Source organism: Rhinichthys klamathensis, unplaced genomic scaffold (genome assembly GCF_029890125.1).
Source record: "Rhinichthys klamathensis goyatoka isolate OS25496 unplaced genomic scaffold, OSU_Roscu_1.1 h1tg000114l_1, whole genome shotgun sequence".
Classification (NCBI taxonomy): Eukaryota; Metazoa; Chordata; class Actinopteri; order Cypriniformes; family Leuciscidae; genus Rhinichthys; species Rhinichthys klamathensis.
Window position 1 is genome coordinate 2,994,001 of NW_026606651.1, and position 20,717 is coordinate 3,014,717.

The following is a 20,717-nucleotide window of genomic DNA, read 5'->3' on the forward strand; positions in this document are numbered from 1 at the left end:
ATAATAATAATAGGCCTAATAAAAAATATATATATATATACTGTATATAGGCTATATATGTAAAATTACTTTTTTTACAGAACTGCTTTTAAAATTACGATTGGTAGCCTCGTACGATTGGTACAGATGCAACGTCGTTCTGTTCGATACTATTGTTCCTAGTGTAAAATGGAAATGCATGGTAATTTTATTTTATAAATATAACCAAAAAACTGTATGGTGTAACAGAGTTTTAGAGCTAGACAAATCTCTCTGCATTAATAAATATAAAATTTGCAGTAGACCATGTTTGATCGGGATTTGAACCCGTGTCATCTTGATGATCGAACCGTCAGTTCTACCGCTCGGCTATGAATTTTCTCACTGAGAAATGCCCAAACGTTTGTTTCTCACATGAGCGAGAAAACGTTTTGTCGTTAGCCTGTGTGAGTGTAGGCCTACTTTAGCCTACCTACATGAATAAAAGTAGACCTTTTACAGTTTTAAAAGATGATATCTTATCTGTATGACCAACAATTACGCAGTAAGTTCTTTTAGCTGTTATGAGAAAAATAAATCCAAATGAACGCGCCGCCGCGTTTGTCAAACTCTAATTGAACATGCCAGAATAAAGCCAGATTTTAGAATAATGCATAGCCACTCGGCGTGGTGTGCCAAAATACCCTAATTATAAACTTCAATATTTCATTCAAAACCATCTCAAAACGCTTTGTGACATTTTAAAAAGCCGTGAATGTATTAAGGCCACTGGAACCAGGATCGTAACTGAAACGCGCTGCATGTCTCAATACAGGAAGCGCTGGTTCAGATTGTATTGTTTGTTGTTTAAACGTGCATGTTGCATATTTAAAAATATTTGTTTAAAAATAAATGTTTGTTGTAGGCTTATTTGTAAATTACCATAACTTGTAGAATTTCATCCTTACTGTTAATTGACATTAGCCCCACTTACGTTTTGATAAATGTCCCTTTGCGCCACCTGGCGGTCATTTCGCGAGCGACTTTGAAATGCGACTGGTTTATTTTTATTGTATTGGTCTACTTTAAAAAATAATACTTTATAAGACATTTATGGGAAAATACTATTTTCTTTTCAAGATGTTTCCAACTGTAACTTTGAACCAATTCTGTAGAATGGCCCATATAGCATTTGACCAGGATTTGTTTCCAGGTATGACTAAAAATGTGCTTCTGGCTTTCATTTATATTTTGATTGTTTGTATATATATATATATATATATATATATATATATATATATATATATATATATATATATATATATATATATATATATATATATATATATACATGTAGGCTATATATATATACAAGAAAGAATGCAATGACAATATATATATATATATATATATATATATATATATATATATATATATACACATGTAGGCTATATATATATATACAAGAAAGAATGCAATGACAATATATATATATATTGTCCTTACATTCTTTCTTGTGTGACACCCCTGAATGAAAGGCTCATTATTATGCAGGGTCACTGTCTGAGAACCACTTAATTATTCATGATAGGGGTTGGGCCGTTCCGCCCATCCGCATATTGCCTTGGCAAACAAAAAAAGGTTTTTCACAATTTAAAACAATCTATTGTTTTATGTGAATGATTAGGAAGAATGATTTTCAGATCATTTTGAAGCAAAAACTCTAGGCAACAACGTACATTAGTCAAAAGTCTTGTGGACTCATATTTAGTATGTTTTTTGTGTCCTTATTTCAAAAACTTTATTTTTTAGTTTTTTCAATAACCACGCATAAACAATATTCTCTCAAAAATACAAACATGTACATACATGTTGCTCACACATTATGGTAGACCTGTTTGTGCTAAATAGAGTTTAATTTCACCTGTGCCATTAATATGTTTATAAGCAACTGAAAAAAGCACAAATGTCAGAGCAAGTCAAAACATCCAAAGGGCCCCAAAAACACTCTGGTCCCCAGAGGGTTAATTTGAATGTTTTATTATTTTAAAGTAATCTTTGCATGCTGTCAAGACTAAATTATAGTAAAATCTAGGCCTTATATTATGGACTCAGATTCAGAAACACAAACTCTGTAGAAGCATGTATATTATCAGTCATATAATATTTGTGTTTACAAGCATGTGACCTGTCGGAAGTTGTGGCCAGCAGCCCACGAGGAAACCTTGTGGGAGATTCCCCTATACACTTCCTCTGTAGTCCACATAATAAACCACTTACTTTCCACAGCCACAAATTCAAATACACGATATGGGTTTACATTTGAACTCCCCCTCAGACCAAACACACTCTCCCTGCGCACGCAAACCTCCTGGCTTCCCTTGTTCTGTCCTTTCATCCCTGCGCTCTCGCTCTCTCTCTCTCTCTCTCTCTCTCTCTCTCTCTCTCTCTCTCTCTCTCTCTCTCAGTGAGCTGGCATTCCAGAGCCGTGAGTAAGATGACACCACATGCTCTAAATGAATCCCGCCTATACTGAAACCGGAGAGTTACAGTTTGACAAAAAAAAAAATAATAATACTTAAAAGAAAAAAGGAGAATTCCTTTAATGGCCAAGGTGTGTTCAGCCTGTTGGGGCTTGATCGAAGACAGAGCCTTAACAAGCACCTGTATGCTCACACAAAGACACACACTGCCTGTAGAAAGGCCAGGGGTGTTCCTGCATTGAATTAAGTGCACGTGTTTGGCTTCAAACTTGTGCCAAAGTGCCATTTCCTGTTTGTCCGATCCGACCTCAGTGCGACCTGGAGAGAGTGTAGAGATACTTTACAGTGCATAAACAAACTCAGGTCAAATAAATAATGTTCTTTACCACAAATGTTTTTTTAAATAAAATAGCTTTAAATCTCAATCATCTATCATTATCCGAACCGCTTTACCCTTATTCGGGTTGCAGGGGGCTGAAGCCTAACCCGGCATCTTGGTCCAGAGCTGGGGAAACACCCTGAATGATGGACAGTTCATTACAGGCAGGGGCGGAGCTAGACTCTCAGTACAGTGGGGGCGGAGCTTCATCATGGGGCCCTCTGCTACCAAGTCATTTTAAAATTAAAACCGTAAAAAAAACCCGTAAAATATCTGATGAATGCATATGTAATAATGTGTCACTTGTTGAGCCAAGTAAGCTTATATGTTAAATAAAACACAAAGGCCATCTCGCTCTTTTCAGAGAACAGTCTGTTTTCTTTCGTTTTGAATTGTTCTGTAAAAGTACACATTTCGAGCTTTCTAGATATATTTCTCAGGTGTGTGAGGCAAGTAGGCCTAGTCTGTGTTTCGGTTCATTTATGACTCACGAGACGAGCTCCAGTTCACGCGCCGGCGCCTCCGTGTCGTGATTATCTATTGTCTGCTATATTTACTTCTTATTTATTAAATCCAGGCAATTGGTTGATGAAACATTGATTAAAATTAAGATACAATTAATACAAAACGTAATTCGCCTTAATGAATGGCTTTGTAGGCCCTACTTTATGTTTGATGTCTTTATTTTAAATTTTAAAGCAGTCTTTCAGTGCCGCTTTCAGAGCGCTCACGTCCGTAACGGGGAACTGTCACGTAACATTGTATTTCCCTCATAAATGCGAACACGAAAAATAAAACAAAATGAATATTTTGTTCTGTGGAGAGCCAGCCCTTCTTCATCCGGTGGGTATTACTTTTTGTACTTTTGCCATCTAAAAGTTAAAGTTTTTTTGTGTCACGTCCATGTATTTCCCTCATATTAAATATAAAACGCATGTGTAGACTGATATTTTTCTAATGTCTGGAGTCTGGACTCCTTTATTAAGGAGGATAAAAAGACGTTTCAATATATTGGTATTAAATGCATTTTCGGAGAATTTACATTTCAAGTTTTTTACCAAATGTCACGTCCATAACGCTGGAATTGCCCAATTTTAAAGAAATTATCCTCAACTAGTTTTGTGGTGAAGTGTAGGTCTACGTATTTTATAATGTTAACTTCAAACAATAGCCTACTAATAGTAATTTAAAGATGTGGTAGCATTGGATCTGGACGGGAAGGATAACGCTGGGAGTTGGAGTGTGTCGCGATTCTGCCTTCTCACTCACATTTCGGTTTCATATCGCATATCAGCCATCATTTCTACTAAAGAAAATGACAAAAAATAGTAACGCACAGTAATTTGGATCAGTAATTTTAATCTGATTACTGGTTTGGAAATAGTAACGCGTTATTACTCGTTACTGAAAAAAGTTACCGGCATCACTGCTGGCGAGGGCCCCGTTCCTGTCCAGTGACGCAAGATCGGCGGCGTTTGAGGGGCCCTAATTGGCACGGGGCCCTGGGGTGGCCGCACCCAAGCATCCACGCTATCTCCGCTACTGATTACAGGGCTCACGCACAGACAATGTATAGTGTCCCCAATTGACTTATTGGATTGTGGGGGAAACCGGAGAACCATGAGGAAACCCAGAAGATGCTCAACACAACTCCACACAGAAAGGCCTCCTGGTTGAGCCGGGACTCGAACCTGGGATCTTCTTTCTGATTGACAGCTCTCTTGAAATCGTGAGTAAGTGCAGAGGCGCTGTGTGTGAACATGATGCTTATTCTTGATCTAGACTACATTAACGTGAGAATGCATTTACTCATCTCGCTTGCACAAAAACAGATTCACTATTCCTCAAAATGATACAAAAAAAAATGCAAACTCAGAATATTACCTGTGTCTTATTCTTCTGCAGTCCAGAATGGCAGCACAGATGAAAGGTTTGTTCAGGCGTGATTTTGTATTTCCTTTTACATTTGCATTTTTGATGTGAAAGGGCCTTTCCATTTTCCAAAAATAGAACTTTTACTTGTTTAAAAAATAAATAAATAATTAAGCGAGCCCAGCCCAGGTGAGAAAAAGTAACACAAAGGTAACAAAATGCATTACTTTACATAAAAAGAAAATAATGCAATAAGGGATTAACACAACACCATTACTTTTAAAAGTAACTTTCCCCAAAACTGTTAATTAGAGTACTGTAATCTTATTAAATGTGTGGCACAAACATTACTATATTTTTGTAGACAGAATAGTTCATCATGATGGACTCTGCAGTTACTTCATTTGTGCTATTTTTTGCTTGTGAATATGAAGCACAGTTTTAGCCAGTCATGGTCCATGAATATAAGCACAGGAATGGGTTTGTTAACATAACAATCATACTGTATAATGGTCATTCACACTCATAAATCCATTATTTCAGCATTCTTGTAGGTCAAACAGCAGGGCATCCTGGTGACACGCAGGTTTTGGGTTCAAATCACAGTCATACTTTAGCAAGTCATAATTATGAGATAAAAAGGTCAAAATTATGACTTAAAACCTCATAATTATGAGATAAATGTTTTTAATTATGATGCCATTATTTCAATAATTAATCACATAATTATGACTTTTTATGTCATAATCTTTTACTTTTTATCTCAGATTTCTGACTTCTGTCATAATTTCGGAAATGGACTTCCATACATAATATATGTGAGGTTCTAAGTAATTTTGATTGACTATTATTTCTTATAATAGATTGATTACCTGCACATCATGGTATTTTCAGATGCATGTGTGGCATTATTGAAATGACTCTGAGGTCTGAAGATGGCCACTTAAGGAGAAGGACGAGAATATAGTTTCATGCTGATGGAATGGTAAATATTCAGGGAACTGTTACTGTACACATGGAGCAACTCGTGTGAACCGATACAACACACACCAGAGCTTGTGAATGTATTAATAGAAATGTAAAGAATTAGAAAACTTAAGGAAATGATAAGAATCTGTTCAAAAAGGAAGGTGAGAGGAATCTGAATAAGCTGTGAACTGCAAGAGTGAAATCATTCCAGATGAATGCCAATCGTCATGACAAACTTAAAGAATGGGGTGAGTCCCATAATTGCATATATGTTTCGTTTTAATCAGACAAGAGAGCCCACAGGAAGGAAACTGATGTAATCATGATTTTACATATTACTCTGCCATGTGTAAAGTTGCATAATTCTTTGTGTCATCATTCTTTACACTTGTAAAACCACTGGAACTAAAGGTACAACCACAACCTGAGTTTCAGGTGTAGAATAAAGGACTGAAATCATCCGTGAAAGGTGTGAGTACTTCTGTTATGCTTTCATTCCCAGCTCTCTCTCTCTCTCTCTCTCTCTCTCTCTCTCTCTCTCTTTCTCGCTCTGTCTCCCACACACCTGTGTGTATGGGAGAGAGAGAGAGAGAGAGAGAGAGAGAGAGAGAGAGAGAGAGAGAGAGAGAGAGAGAGAGAGAGCTGTGAATGAAAGCATAACAGAAGTACTCACACCTTTCACAGAGGTTTTCATTCACAGCGCTCTCTCTCTCTCTCTCTCTCTCTCTCTCTCTCTCTCCCACACACAGGTGTGAAATATTAGAGAGATGTTTTGTTTGTTTGTTTGTTTGTTTGTTTGTTTGTTTGTTTGTTTGTTTGTAATATTATCAGGGAAATGAACAGATACATTTACATCTTTGTGAATGTGAGAGAACAAGAAAACTCAGTTTGGCTTCAGTTCCTCCTCGGGTAACTTTCCCAATCCTATCTTCCTCTCTCTCACTTCACTTCCTGTCAGTTCTCTATACTATCATATCTCAATAAAGGCCAAAAATAAATACAAAAAAAAGAGAGAAACAGAAAAATAAGCCACTGAAAAGAGATTACAGGCCTGTAATGCAGAGCCAGTACAGATTTTCTGAAGAAAATGTGAAAACTCACAGTCACGATGGATTTCCAGGTTGTTGGTTGCTAGAATGTTCTGGTTGCTTGTGTGTTCTGTGGTTGATGGATGGGTTCATTCAGAACTATCTTGTCAAATGTCATATGAAACATCATCTCATCTATTCTTGATGCTGCTCTTCTGCACTCCATTATTCACAGATCTGTTTGTTGTTATGATGTCAAAAGGTTTTAAATGTAATTTTTGTTCACATGCTTGGTCTCAACAGTCTAAAAGAGCTCGCCAAAGTCAGAATGAGTGAGATGGACAATCAAATCAAAGATGAAAGAGTGAAAGAGTGCGTGGTAGGATGTAAGAAGCTAAACATTTAATATTTGACAACTGTTTTACGACGGAAATGTTCATCGACTGATATAAGAAGAGAACTGGAACTTCACATAAATCCTGATGTACTTGTTACATCAAAAGAAGGAATATCAGTCTCTTTGTTTATCCCGAGGTTTACAGCAGTCCGCCGGCTCCAGGCCGTATCCGGATCTGATGAAGGACCTGAGCCCGGACACGACGACAACACAGTCCTGAAATGTCAACTAGTCCCTCCCCTGTGAAGGCCTCCTTCCCTTCTCTTTACCTCTGTACAGATGAGCGTTGTCGGGATAATTCCGGTTCACGTGGCTACGCGGACGCGATAAAAAATTCTGTATTATACATTTTTCAAGGCTTGCACCTTGGAACCTATTTCATGGTTTGCGTTCTCGAGCCACCAGGCACTGTTTTGCGCGGATGAGCGGCCGGAGCGCGTTAAGGGTTTTCTGTTAGAGCGGTGGGTTTCACTTTATTTGGATGGTCCCTTTAACACATTAAGTTGACCAGAAGTAACGTTGCACCTACATCTCTACTAACTCTCACTAGAGTGTTAGTAGAGTATTAGTTAGTAGACTGGTAGGGTTAGGGATAGAATAAGTTGACATGTAGTTGCAAAGTTACTCATAGTCAGTAGAATGTCTGTTTGAGGACCATCACAATAAAGAGTTAGCATATATTAAGCAGACAGTCTACTAATACTCTAATGAGAGTTAGTTGACATGTAGTTGCAAAGTTACTTATTGTCAACAGAATGTTCAAAAGGGACCATCAAAATAAAGTGTTACCGAGCGGTGTCATGTTAGTGGCCCCTAAGTTAATAACTAATGATCGTTGCGAGTTGCGACGGAAGTGAATCAATCAAAACTAACTTTAGCTGGACTATAACTTTTTTCTAGAGCTGCTGTAAAGCCAAAACAATCTCTGTTACTTTAATTTCCTATTATCACTGTAAAGCTGCTTTGAAACAATCTATATTGTTAAAAGCGCTATATAAATGAAGGTGACTTGACAGTCACTAAAAAAATGCTGGGTTGTTTCAACCCATGTTTGGGTCAAATATGGACAAACCATTGGTTTAAATTAAACACTTTATAACAGTTAATTTAAACCAACAGTTTTTGAGTGCAATCCAGTGATGCAAGCTTTGAATTGAAAATATGCTATTATTTTATGATTTATTCAAGGTTCCAGCCTTACTCTAATAATCACATATTATACACTCATGGGATGTTTATCCGCAGAATCCACTCCATCGGCTGGAGGCAGAGCAGGAATAAACTGGTTTGGCAGATATTTATCCTGTGTATCCTGCCAGGATGTTTCCCTGTGCTGGCTTGAACCAGCAGGGATTAGATAAGGGTGAATGTGTCTCTCTGGGCATGTCTGAACCCATATTTCTGTGTAGGAGAGAGATCTAGAAAGAGAGAATGGCATCTAGGAGTGGGTGGCAAAGAGGAAACCTCCTCACCCTCATACACCCATAACATTGTCATCGATTACATATAGTATATCAGATAATATCATGGGCCCGTCATGACTGTTGCCATGGGATTCAAAACAGAACCAAGACATATAAAATCCCTGTCATAATGGTGTCATATAGTGATCACTTTTTTCAGTAAAAAAACATTTATTTGTCATATTTGTCAAATGGAACCAAAAAAAACTAAAATATAGATAAATAAAATTAACGATACAACTTAAAGTCTGAGTTGTATAAAACTGGATTGTACTGTGATGTAATGTCCTGTATTATGTAATTTTATGATGTAAATGTCATGACCATACATGTAACACCACATTGACTTTGATCATTTATTGTAATATTATTCATATTTTATATTTGTTATATTATTGATAATAGTATAGAGGTGGGGTAAAAATATTCATATGAATCGTGATTATATTTTCTATCCATTCACATCGATTCACAAATTTAAAAAATCATTGAAATTAACTTTGCACTACTTAAAGTTATTGACATGTTAGAATGTTATTAATCACAATAAGCTGTGAAAAAAATGGCTCAATGCGGTGTATAATAATAATTATTATTATTTTTTATTATTATTATCTTTACACCAACTAGGCAATCTTTACTTTAGGCCTCATATCATAGTTCAAACTATACATTTTAATTTACTAATAAACATTATGTTTATCATATTTATTCAAGTCACTGTCTACATTTTGTGTATTTTTGTACATTAACAGATCCAGACAATTAAAAATATAATAAATCCATAAATAATCAGTAGTCCTTTTCATTTAAATATTACGTCACAAAGTAGAATATCAGAACCGGATCTATGTTTCTTAAACCTGTAATGAGTAAACCAGTGGAAACAGATCATGTGAGGAAAGCCTTTAAAAGTATTTTATCTGAAAATTAGTTTTTTAAAGACCTTTACCTTGAGCTTGTCTTTACCATCACACCTATCATATCTCATCTTGTTCCTAAAACAAACAATCTGGTTCCTAGAAGAGAGTGAAAATGACACTCCAGGAACTGTAGATCACTGTAACAATGCATTCTAGATGTCTGGTGGCGGACTGAACATGTCAGGCTAAATATAGGATGATTGTGATCTTGTTTTATTCGTTTCTTCAGCACAATGAATGACAGAAGGGAGTTTACCAGTAAACGATGTAAACTTAACTATAGTAAAGAGAAGTTACACCTGCAGGGAAATCTCACCTGCATTAACCTCTGTTGCTCAAATGCTGTTGCAAAAGCTTTCTATCATAACTGAGCCATTTATCAGTAAAATATTTCCATATAAACTATTATAGAAATGTTTTTTGAATAGTTATTGTATTGTGATAAACATGGAACGTTTGACTCTATGTCATGAAAATGTCAGTGTAAACATATTAGTGTCAAGTCAAGTCATCCTCACTTATATAGCGCTTTTAACAATGCAGATTGTTTCAAAGCAGCTTTACAGAGATAAACTTAATATAATTTAAGGTAACGGAGATTGGTTTGGTTTTATAGCGGTTCTTGAATAATGTTATTTTCCAGCTAAAGTTAGGTTTAATTGATTCACTTCCGTTGTAATGACCATTTGATATTAAATTAGGGGCCGCTAAGACGACACCGTTCTCTCTAAACAGACTTTAAACGCGAACCTGTGATAAACGCTGATGGCGTTCACATGCGCATTAGGAATTGATTCTATTATGTGCGTTTGAATATATGTGCGCAGGTTTGTAATTCCCTACAAACCATGCCTAAACAAACTACTTGTCTTGCCTATAAATTTTGATACAGAATTTTATTTTATTTTATTTTATTTTATAACTTCGGGGTTGGTACGTGAACCGAAATTTCTACAACGCTTTATCTGTAGAGTCTTATAGGGATCCTCCATAGGGAGAGGATAGTTGGCACTTCAGCACTGCGTTGTCATCGGGTCCAGACGAAGGTCCTTCGTCAGATCTGGAAACGGCCTGGATCCGGCAGGCTGCGGGAAAACCTCGGGATAAACAAAGACACTAAAATTAGCGTAGATGCCATTCTTCTTATGATGTAACGAGTACACCAGGATTTAAGGGAAGTGTTCCCAGTTACGACTGACCTAATCTATGCAGCCTAGCATTGAATTATCGAAGTCTATAATGTATTATGTGAATGCTAGGTCAAAGAGATGTGTTTTTAGTCTAGCTTTGAACTGACAGAGTGTGTCTGCTTCCCGGACAATGGTAGGAAGACTGTTCCAAAGTTTTGGTGCTAAATAGTAAAAGGATCTCCCGCCAGCAGTCGATTTTGATATTCTAGGTATTATCAACTGGCCGAACTTTGAGATCGCAATAGACGTGAAGGACTATAATGCTTTAAAAGCTCGCTCAAGTACTGGGGAGCTAAACCATTTAGTGCTTTGTAAGTAATCAGCAATGTTTTGAAATTTATACGATGTTTAATAGGCAGCCAATGCAGTGTTGACAGAACCGGGCTAATATGGTCATACTTCCTGGTTCTGGTGCGGCAGTGGCTCAGTGGTTCATGTAGGTTGTCGACAAACCGTAAGGTTGGTGGTTCAATCCCCGGTTCCACCTGACCAAGTGTCGAGGTGTCCATGAGCAAGACACCTAACCCCAGCTGCTCCCGACGAGCTGGATGGCGCCTTGAATGGCTGACACCGCCGTCAAGTGTATGAGTGAGTGAGTGAATGGGTGAATGTGAGGCAATATGTAAAGCGCTTTGGTGGCCATTGGGTCTGTGAAAGCGCTAAATAAATGCAGTCCATTTACCATTCTGGTAAGAACTCGAGCTGCTGCGTTTTGAACCAGCTGTAGTTTGTTTATTAAGCGTGCAGGGCAACCACCCAGTAGAGCATTACAATAATCTAGCCTTGAGGTCATGAACGCATGAACTAATTGTTCCGCATTTGTCAATGAGAGCATATAGCGTAATTTAGATATATTTTTAAGATGGAAAAATTAGGTTTTACAGAGACTAGACAAGTGACTTTCAAATGAAAGATTGGTATCAAAGAGCACACCCATGTTCCTAACCGACGACGAAGACTTGACAGAGCAGCCATCAAGTGTTAGACAGTATTCTAGGTTATAACGTGAGGAAGTTTTTTGTCTAATAATTCTGTGGTTTTTTTCATAATTTAGTAGTAGGAAATTACTAGTCATCCAATTTTTTATATCAGCTATTCCGTTAATTTTGTGAATATGTGTATATAAATAAATTTGTGTGTATATAAATGTCAGTGTTAAAATATGAATATAAAAATTTGCCATGATAAAATGTTTTTCATTTCAATTAATAAAACAGGATATATATATTTCTTTTTTTAAATCGCATGTCCATAAAATGCCACTTCATTCATTTAGAACAAATGAATACACAATACACATTTTTAAGTTTTTGTAATCAAAAAACAATTTAAAACTGTTTCATTACTTTTTTTGAACATGGACTAAGAATGAACAATACTCATACAGCATTTATTAATCTTAGTTAATGTTAATTTCAACCTTAATACATTATACAAATCAAATGTTGTATTTGTTCATATTAGTTAATGCACTGCCACTGAGAACTAACATGAACAATGAGCAACTCTATTAGTAGGCCTATATTAACTAAAATGAACAAAGATTAATGAATAGCCTACTGTAATACATGTGTTGTTCATTGTTAGTTCATGTTATTTAATGCATTTACTAATGTTAACAAATTAGACCTTATTGTAAAGTGTTACCGAAAAAACAAACAAAATCATACATTGTTAAATAATATCTTTATTATTCATTAAGTCGTGAATTGTTTTGGGTTTTATAATTGTTATACTGTTTAGCTATTAATATGCTATTTAATTTCTACCTCATACAGTGTGACAACATGCCCCACAAATGGGTTGTTTTTTGTTTAGAAACTATAACGATAAAGTATACTAAAAATGGTTCTAAATAAAAAAATAAAAATAAAAAAATAGCAGAGTCCACACCACAACTAAAATGATAACGACACAGAGAAACTACACTCACCGGCCACTTTATTAGGTACACCTGTCCAACTGCTCGTTAACACTTAATTTCTAAGCAGCCAATCACATGGCGGCAACTCAGTGCATTTAGGCATGTAGACATGGTCAAGACAATCTCCTGCAGTTCAAACCGAGCATCAGTATGGGGAAGAAAGTTGATTTGAGTGACTTTGAACGTGGCATGATTGTTGGTGCCAGAAGGGCTGGTCTGAGTATTTCAGAAACTGCTAATCTACTGGGATTTTCACGCACAACCATCTCTAGGGTTTACAGAGAATGGTCCGAAAAAGAAAAAACATCCAGTGAGCGGCAGTTCTGTGGGCGGAAATGCCTTGTTGATGCCAGAGGTCAGAGGAGAATGGCCAGACTGGTTCGAGCTGATAGAAGGGCAACAGTGACTGAAATAACCACTCGTTACAACCGAGGTATGCAGCAAAGCATTTGTGAAGCCACAACACGCACAACCTTGAGGCGGATGGGCTACAACAGCAGAAGACTCCACCGGGTACCACTCATCTCCACTACAAATAGGAAAAAGAGGCTACAATTTGCAAAAGCTCACCAAAATTGAACAGTTGAAGACTGGAAAAATGTTGCCTGGTCTGATGAGTCTCGATTTCTGTTGAGACATTCAGATGTTAGAGTCAGAATTTGGCGTAAACAGAATGAGAACATGGAACCATCATGCCTTGTTACCACTGTGCAGGCTGGTGGTGGTGGTGTAATGGTGTGGGGGATGTTTTCCTGGCACACTTTAGGCCCCTTAGTGCCAATTGGGCATCGTTTAAATGCCACGGCCTACCTGAGCATTGTTTCTGACCATGTCCATCCCTTTATGGCCACCATGTACCCATCATCTGATGGCTACTTCCACCATGTCACAAAGCTCTAATCATTTCAAATTGGTTTCTTGAACATGACAATGAGTTCACTGTACTAAAATGGCCTCCACAGTCACCAGATCTCAACCCAATAGAGCATCTTTGGGATGTGGTGGAACGGGAGATTCGCATCATGGATGTGCAGCCGACAAATCTGCGGTAACTGTGTGATGCCATCATGTCAATATGGACCAAACTCCCTGAGGAATGCTTCCAGCACCTTGTTGAATCTATGCCACGAAGAATTGAGGCAGTTCTGAAGGCAAAAGGGGGTCCAACCCGTTACTAGCAGGGGGTACCTAATAAAGTGGCCGGTGAGTGTATATCATTGGAATCACTTTCAGAACGACTTTTTCAGTTGATGAAACAATCAGAATCCAGTCTGCTCGAAGCGGCAGACGACAAAACGATGTGTTTAGTAGCCTATGGCTATGTCTGCTGGTGTGGATGCTAATACATTCTTGATGTCAACGGGTGTTAAGGATATGTCAATACAAACATTATCTTTCCAAATGCAAATGGAAAACTCACGAATCATTTTCAAATTGTGAATCAGTTTAAATATTACAGACAAGTGAACAATCCCTACTCAACTCACAGTGTGTTTTCCAAACTTCCCCACTAGGATCAACATTATTTCCGGTGTTTATCACATGCTCTGCCCGAGTGTTCATTTCCTTCTCTCTCCTCCATGCGTGCCAGCGTAGGCTACTTGAGCAGAAGAGAGGAAATAACGTTGCATCACTCTCAAGTGTTGTTTAATAGAGGCCTTTCCCAAATACTACATCACTTTCACATGGAATGGTCATCTAGTTGAGCCGCTCGTGTCGTGACTTTGAGGATGAAGAGGTCAGTAGTCCGCCAGAATGACAAAGCACTTCCTGACATGTTTTATATTTCCGGCTGTGAAAACATTACAACTCATGAATGTCTGGAAATGTATATTCAATCTACAACCCCAACCCCCCTCCCTATAATGACTAGTTGACTGTAGCCTATATGAAACATAAAGTCACCTTAGTGAATAATTACGAGGGACAATTTGTAAAGTGGGACAGTTATGCTTCAAAATTTCTATAGTTACATGTAGGTATATACTTCCATTACTAAAAATCAACACTGAACTCATCATAAGCAAGTATGTGATAAAAAAAATAAGTTATGTGGCTATGACATCACTTTCGGGGGTGTGTGGCACATATTCAACAACCTTGCAGTGAACCGTGATGGTAAGTAAAATAACATGACATCATAAAATGAGGTGAATCATGTTAAGGTTATGAAAATAAAATTAAACTCATGGATCGTTTGTAATTGTTATATAGCCTACTTTGTTATAGGATGTCATGATGCATCAGAATTTTTAAAAATGACATTTATATTAATCTTCCTGTTTTTTTGTGATTTTGCCATTCAAGTCATAATGGGGAACTAATAGATTCCCAATTCTAATAGAGTTCCCTTTTTATACGTCAGTCATAAATTTAGTTAGCTTGCTATTTCAACAAAGAATGACTTAAACTGCTTCTATTGAGACGTGCATGTGGCGAGGAGAATGACCTCATTGAAGACGGGGAGGCATTCACTTGCACTGGCTGTATTGACGTTTTGACTAACCTACCGTACAGAAAACAGAAATGAAATGTAGCCTGTTTTAAATGAATTAGCCTATAAGAGATGTTCATGAAGGTTCCTCTTTTTTAAATGTAAATTTATATGAAATAAATGAAACCCATACAAAATATTGTGGGCAGGTGGGGGAGTGGGGAAGTGGGTGAATCTGCTGTACTTGAGGAATACTCATCAATCCCGTGTTTAATGTTTCATTCTTTTTATTTCTGTAAAGTATAGAGCTCTTAAGCCATTTAGAATAGTATCATATGAGGGGCTAAGACATTTGGATCATAATAAAAAATTATGCAGAAGGAAAATTATCAGAGAGTGTCCCACTTTACCAGTATTCAACCCAGCGCTTTATACAATATACTGTTTCAAAGGAGCTTTACAGTGAAAACAGGAAAATTAAGCATTTGTTCAGCTGAAGTCAGTTCCGCGATGATTCAGTTCCATTGTAAAGATCATCGATTATTGAAAAAGTTAATTTCGTCAATAAAGCAGTTCTGCAAAAAAGAAACAGGTCATCCAACTCAGTTCAGTTCTCATACAAGTCAAGTCAAGTGAAGTCATATAAACCAAGACTGCATAACAGGTTGAAAAGCAGTTTTAATAATGAAACATGATGACATTGGAGTCTCCTTCCTTGCACTTCCCAAGAAGTATTGTGTGCTTTCATCATATTTCACCAGATTGCCAGTAAGCCATGCTGTATCACTCCTCACTAAATAAAAAAAAATAAAAAAATGGAGACCTCTGTCCAGTGCCAAAACAGCTGAGGCCCCACCGCTGTCAGAGAGACTGAAAAATGAGTCTGTGCTGTCCCCTGATGGACCAAATGAGCAACTACAGTAACTGCCTGAAATTGTCTATTTTTAAGTAGCTTTTTGCAGACATAAATAAATTATATTAATAAATCATAAATTAAAATATAACACTCACATTTAATACTCAGAGTAACATCTATTTATGAAAAATTTTCATCAATTTCTTCAGAAGTTTCTTCTAACTTGTCTCCATAAAGTACGTCAGGTCTAGCTTTCCTCTCACCAGCTCATCTTCTGTTAGTGATCTAACTGCACAAACTAGCTCATCTACTTGTCAGTTAGATCCAGCATCTTCTTCACACAGGCTGCCTATCTGTAATCTCTTCTATTGCTCATGTCTGTCTCTTTACCATTAAAAACTGCTGCTGTCATATTTTGAAGAAATCAGGACTAGTTTCTTCTGCTATGAATAAAAACATATATTTTGTTTCTAAACTGCTCTAAAAAAACTGTTGCCTCTCAGCTACAATCTCATCTTTGTGTTAACAATCTTCTTGATCCCTATCAATCTGGTTTTCGATTAGGCCGTAGCACTGAAACTGCACTGCCAAAATGACCATTGACCTTCTGATTCTGGGTTATTATTGCTCTCATCATGCTTGATTTAACAGCAGCATTTGACACTGTATCCCATCACATACTTGTTTCTCGTCTTTCAGCTTATAGGCATTATGGTTAGTGCTCTTTCTTGGTTTACATCATATCTCACTGAGACAATTCTTCATTGCTGTCCATAACTTCAAATCTTCCACTTGTTCTCTCTCTCAAGGTGTCCCTCAAGGCTCCGTTCTTGGACCTCTTCTTTTCAATATTTATTTGTTACCCCTTGGTCATATCCATTGTCATGTTTTTACTATCATTGTTATGCTGATGACCAGCAAATTTACAAATCTGCTTGCTCCGTTTCTGCTCTTCCTCTCGACCTATTAAAAACCTGGGTGTTACATTTGATTCTTCATTTACATTTCTATCTCACATAAACTGAACTCTATTTCTAAGACTGCCTTTTACCACCTTCCAAATATTGCCCAACGACTGCACTCAGCCCCAAAGATACTGGAACTAGTTCATGCTTTGATAACCTCACGTCTCGACTACTAACTCGCTTCTTATTGGACTGCCCGCTAAAACAATTGCTAGACTTATTGCTAAACTATTATTATTATTTAAGTATTATTTATATACTAATATAGTTAATATTAACATGTTTTTTTTTTTGTTTAATTTTTTGTATTTTTGCTGTGTGCTTTTGTCATAGTTCTGTTTTTATATTACTATTTAGGTTCACTTTATTACTTAATATTTTATATTTTAAAAATTAATAATATATATATATATTTTTTTTAGTTAGCTGCCAAATGCAACATTTTCATTTACTTTAAGCTTTTCCATCCAATATTTATATTTTATTTCAGCTTAATATTTTAATGAACAAAAATGTTGTGATAGATTTAACGATAATAACCCTGATTTGGATTTAGGATTATATTATAGCCCTTGAGAAAACTTGCCTGTGTGAAACCCAGACTCTCCCATATATATCTTGTTTTACAGTATTTTAGCAATAATATAATATCATATAATAATGTTTCTATTCCAAATGTATTCCTTCAGTTGTTCAGTGTTACATCCATTGCTCTCCTTCTCCAAGTGGCCGGAAGAGGGATGTGATGTAAAAATCACATTGAACCGTTTTTTTCTTCCCCTGTGCAGCAGATCTTCCGATGCATTGTAACAGTGTTGAAGAACATAAACTCTTGAACACAATGCCTCGACATCTGTAATGGCGTGCTGACTTTCGGATGTGACTTCGGCGAAACGATTGTCAGGATCCCGAAAACAGGTAATCTGTCAGTTTCAAGCGAAAGATAGAAAAGTTTCTGAAGACAAACTGAAGTTGATGATTTTTCTGGACTCTTTTGTTGCGATTGAGAAACACTCTTGCGTTCAGACAGATCAGATGAACTCGATGTGATTCATAGATGCTTGAAACGTTGTTTTGCCAACTTTGGACGCTTTTTTTTTAGACATCTTTCATTTACAGTCGATTGTGTAAAAAGTTTTGAATTGACAATATCATCCATACGGTTTTTTTTTATGTTTGATGATTATATCTGTATAATGGTGGAATGTTGTGTGTGGCTGTTTTTTCACTTTATTGTCTTGATGAGTTTGTTAAGTTGATGATTTGTGTTTTAATTTGTCTCCTTGACAATCGGCTTTATAAACAAGGCCGCAGTGCGCATGTCTAACTTTTACCTAAAAAAAACTGATAATAACTGATCGCCGTTACCATGACTACCTCTAAAAAGATCTGTTAGATGTTTTACCTTATGGATTCTGCACGAGGGATGTCCGATAAGTGAATGAATCGTTTTTCCGAGTCGGATCTGAGTCGGTTCACAAACAAACCGGTCTGAACGATTCGTTAACCAAACAGACTCAATCAATCAGTCCGAGCGGTTAAATGAAGTGCAACAGTGCCTTAAAGCTTAATAAGTTATCGTTAAACATCAATTTCCCTATGGAGTTTTTACCAGAACCTGACTGTTGCACTCTATTATAACTTGTTGACTCTGTGAACCGAGAGTCGATTCTTTCCAACATGTCCAATTCATAACTGAATGTGCTATTTTACTGATGGGGTGAAAAGGCAATTTCTTTAACAGACTAACTATTTTAGACTTGCATACGAAGAGTTTTTTTTTTGTAAATCAAAACATGCACAAATGTTTAAGTCAAAAGTAAAAGAATGGCAGATTTATTTATTCATTTTTTCATCCAGTTTTTTCACTCAAACTGTTTGAAAGGACCAATTCGGGGAAATGAGCCTGACTTTCCATCATTGGTCCATTAATATCACATCAGGGAACATTTTTATTGAGTCGTGTTGTTTTCATAAGTTGTAATTTTATTTAATTTAATTTTATACCCTTTAAAAGCAATGTTTTCAATATTTTTATTTGTTACAATTTCAAAGATTGATTTTTAATGAAATTAATAAATGTGTAACTGTTTAAATTGTGCAGAAAAGCCTAAATAGACTATTTAGTGGCAGGTTCCAATTGTGACTACTTACTCCTTAAAATGTAGGCTACCCTGCTATTGAATTGATTTTAAGAAAAAAATGCTAAACTTATAGTCTGATAGTCTTATAGTCTCTATAGAATATTCACTGGAGTAAGTGTGACGACTAGCCCCAGTGTATTAACAGGAATGTATTAAACTTTCATAAAAGAACAACACAGCTCAGTGGATTGCTCTCAGTGAGGAGGAATTGGTGATAGATTGATATGTTGCTGCTTTGAAAAGTGGCAACTTTTCAAAAAGTGGAAAAAATTCATCAAGTTCACCTGTTGCATGAGAGGTTATTGATGTTTATTAACGATAAAGCATTTGTAACTGAGAATCCGAGGCATTTCATCTCCGAGTTTAATCTTCAGAAAGCCGGTTATAACAGCGATTTCCTCTGTATTTTTTATTAAGTGACTTTCACTGTTTTTCTTTCTCCTGTGATGCAAGAAAGTGTTGTGTGCCAGAGCAGAGGTCAGATGTTGCCTAATAAATGAAAAATGCCTCGAGCGTAAATTCACTCATGCTCACAGCTCTTGTTTCTGTCTGTGTCTGATTATCAGGCTTTCTGTTCAATCGTGTATCTGTGAAAGTTACTGCAAATCGTAAAAGTGATAGTTCAACCAAAAATTAAAATTCTGTCATCATTTAGTCACCCTTATATTGTTGAATGAGTTTAAACCTGAATGAGTTTCTTTCTTCTGTTGAACTATAAAATATGGTAGCCATTGACAAAAATACTATAATGGCTACCGTCAACTTTATGATTTTGGGCTTGATGATGGTTTTGGGGATGCAAGAGAGTATGCGTTTGTTATAGAGCCAATATGAATTTGATGAGAGAGGTTGAGTGATATTTAAGTAGATGTGATGAAGCACAGGAAAGCCTTATTCACTAATAGCCTGCTAAAAACTACTGTACATCGAATGCAAGTGAGGCTCATTATTTATAATTTTGTTCTTACCTAAGTGATTTCCCAGAAATAAGAACAAAATGTATTCCCCGATGGACTGTAGGGGATGGATGGGCTTTGCAAGCAGATGTCGTCTTATTTGCAAAATTTCATTTTTAAAAGAAATGAATACTTTTATTTAGAAAATAATATGTATTAAATTGATCAAAAGTGACGATAAAGAGGAGATTTGCAAAATATTTCTATTTCAAGTCAATTCTGCTCTTTTAAGCTTTCTCTTCATCAAAGCATCCCGGAAAAAAAAAAATTGGTTTCCACAAAAATATTAAGCAGGATAACTGTTTTCAACATTGATGATAATAATAAGAAATGTTTCTTAAGGGGTCCTAGGAGCTCAGCATGTTAGAATGATTTCTGAAGGATCATGTGACACTGAAGACTGGAGTAATGATGCTGAAAAATTGTAGCTATTTCATAATATTTCATATCAGCATAAGAGTCTTCTTTCAAAAACATTAAAATAAATTGTGCCAACCCAAACATTTGAACAGTAGTCTTTAGAAACTGCACACTTGCTAATCCCACGTTACTCATTTATTAGCAGCAAAAACAGTAGTGATACCACTAGAGAAAAACATCGCCCTCCTGCTATTAAGAAAGTGGGTCACTTCACTCTTTCACATTGAAATGTGAGAAACTGTGATGCTGATTCGTTGCTGTCATGATAAGTTATTTTGAGTTTACCAATCTTACGTCTATGCAAGTCCTCTCAGCTCTTCTCAGACTTGATCAATTCAAGGCCATGAAACAAAAGG

General features: G+C 36.5%; 1 protein-coding gene across 1 annotated transcript in view; it reads left to right on the forward strand.

Annotated features, from left to right (window-relative positions):
- Nucleotides 1-17,599: 17,599 nt before the first annotated feature.
- ddr2l (discoidin domain receptor family, member 2, like) overlaps nucleotides 17,600-20,717 on the forward strand; it is a 46,627-nt gene continuing 43,509 nt past the window's right edge. The window contains exon 1 of the mRNA XM_056254775.1: nucleotides 17,600-17,759. The gene's annotated coding sequence lies outside the window, so the exon portion shown is untranslated. The remainder of the gene's footprint in view (nucleotides 17,760-20,717) is intronic.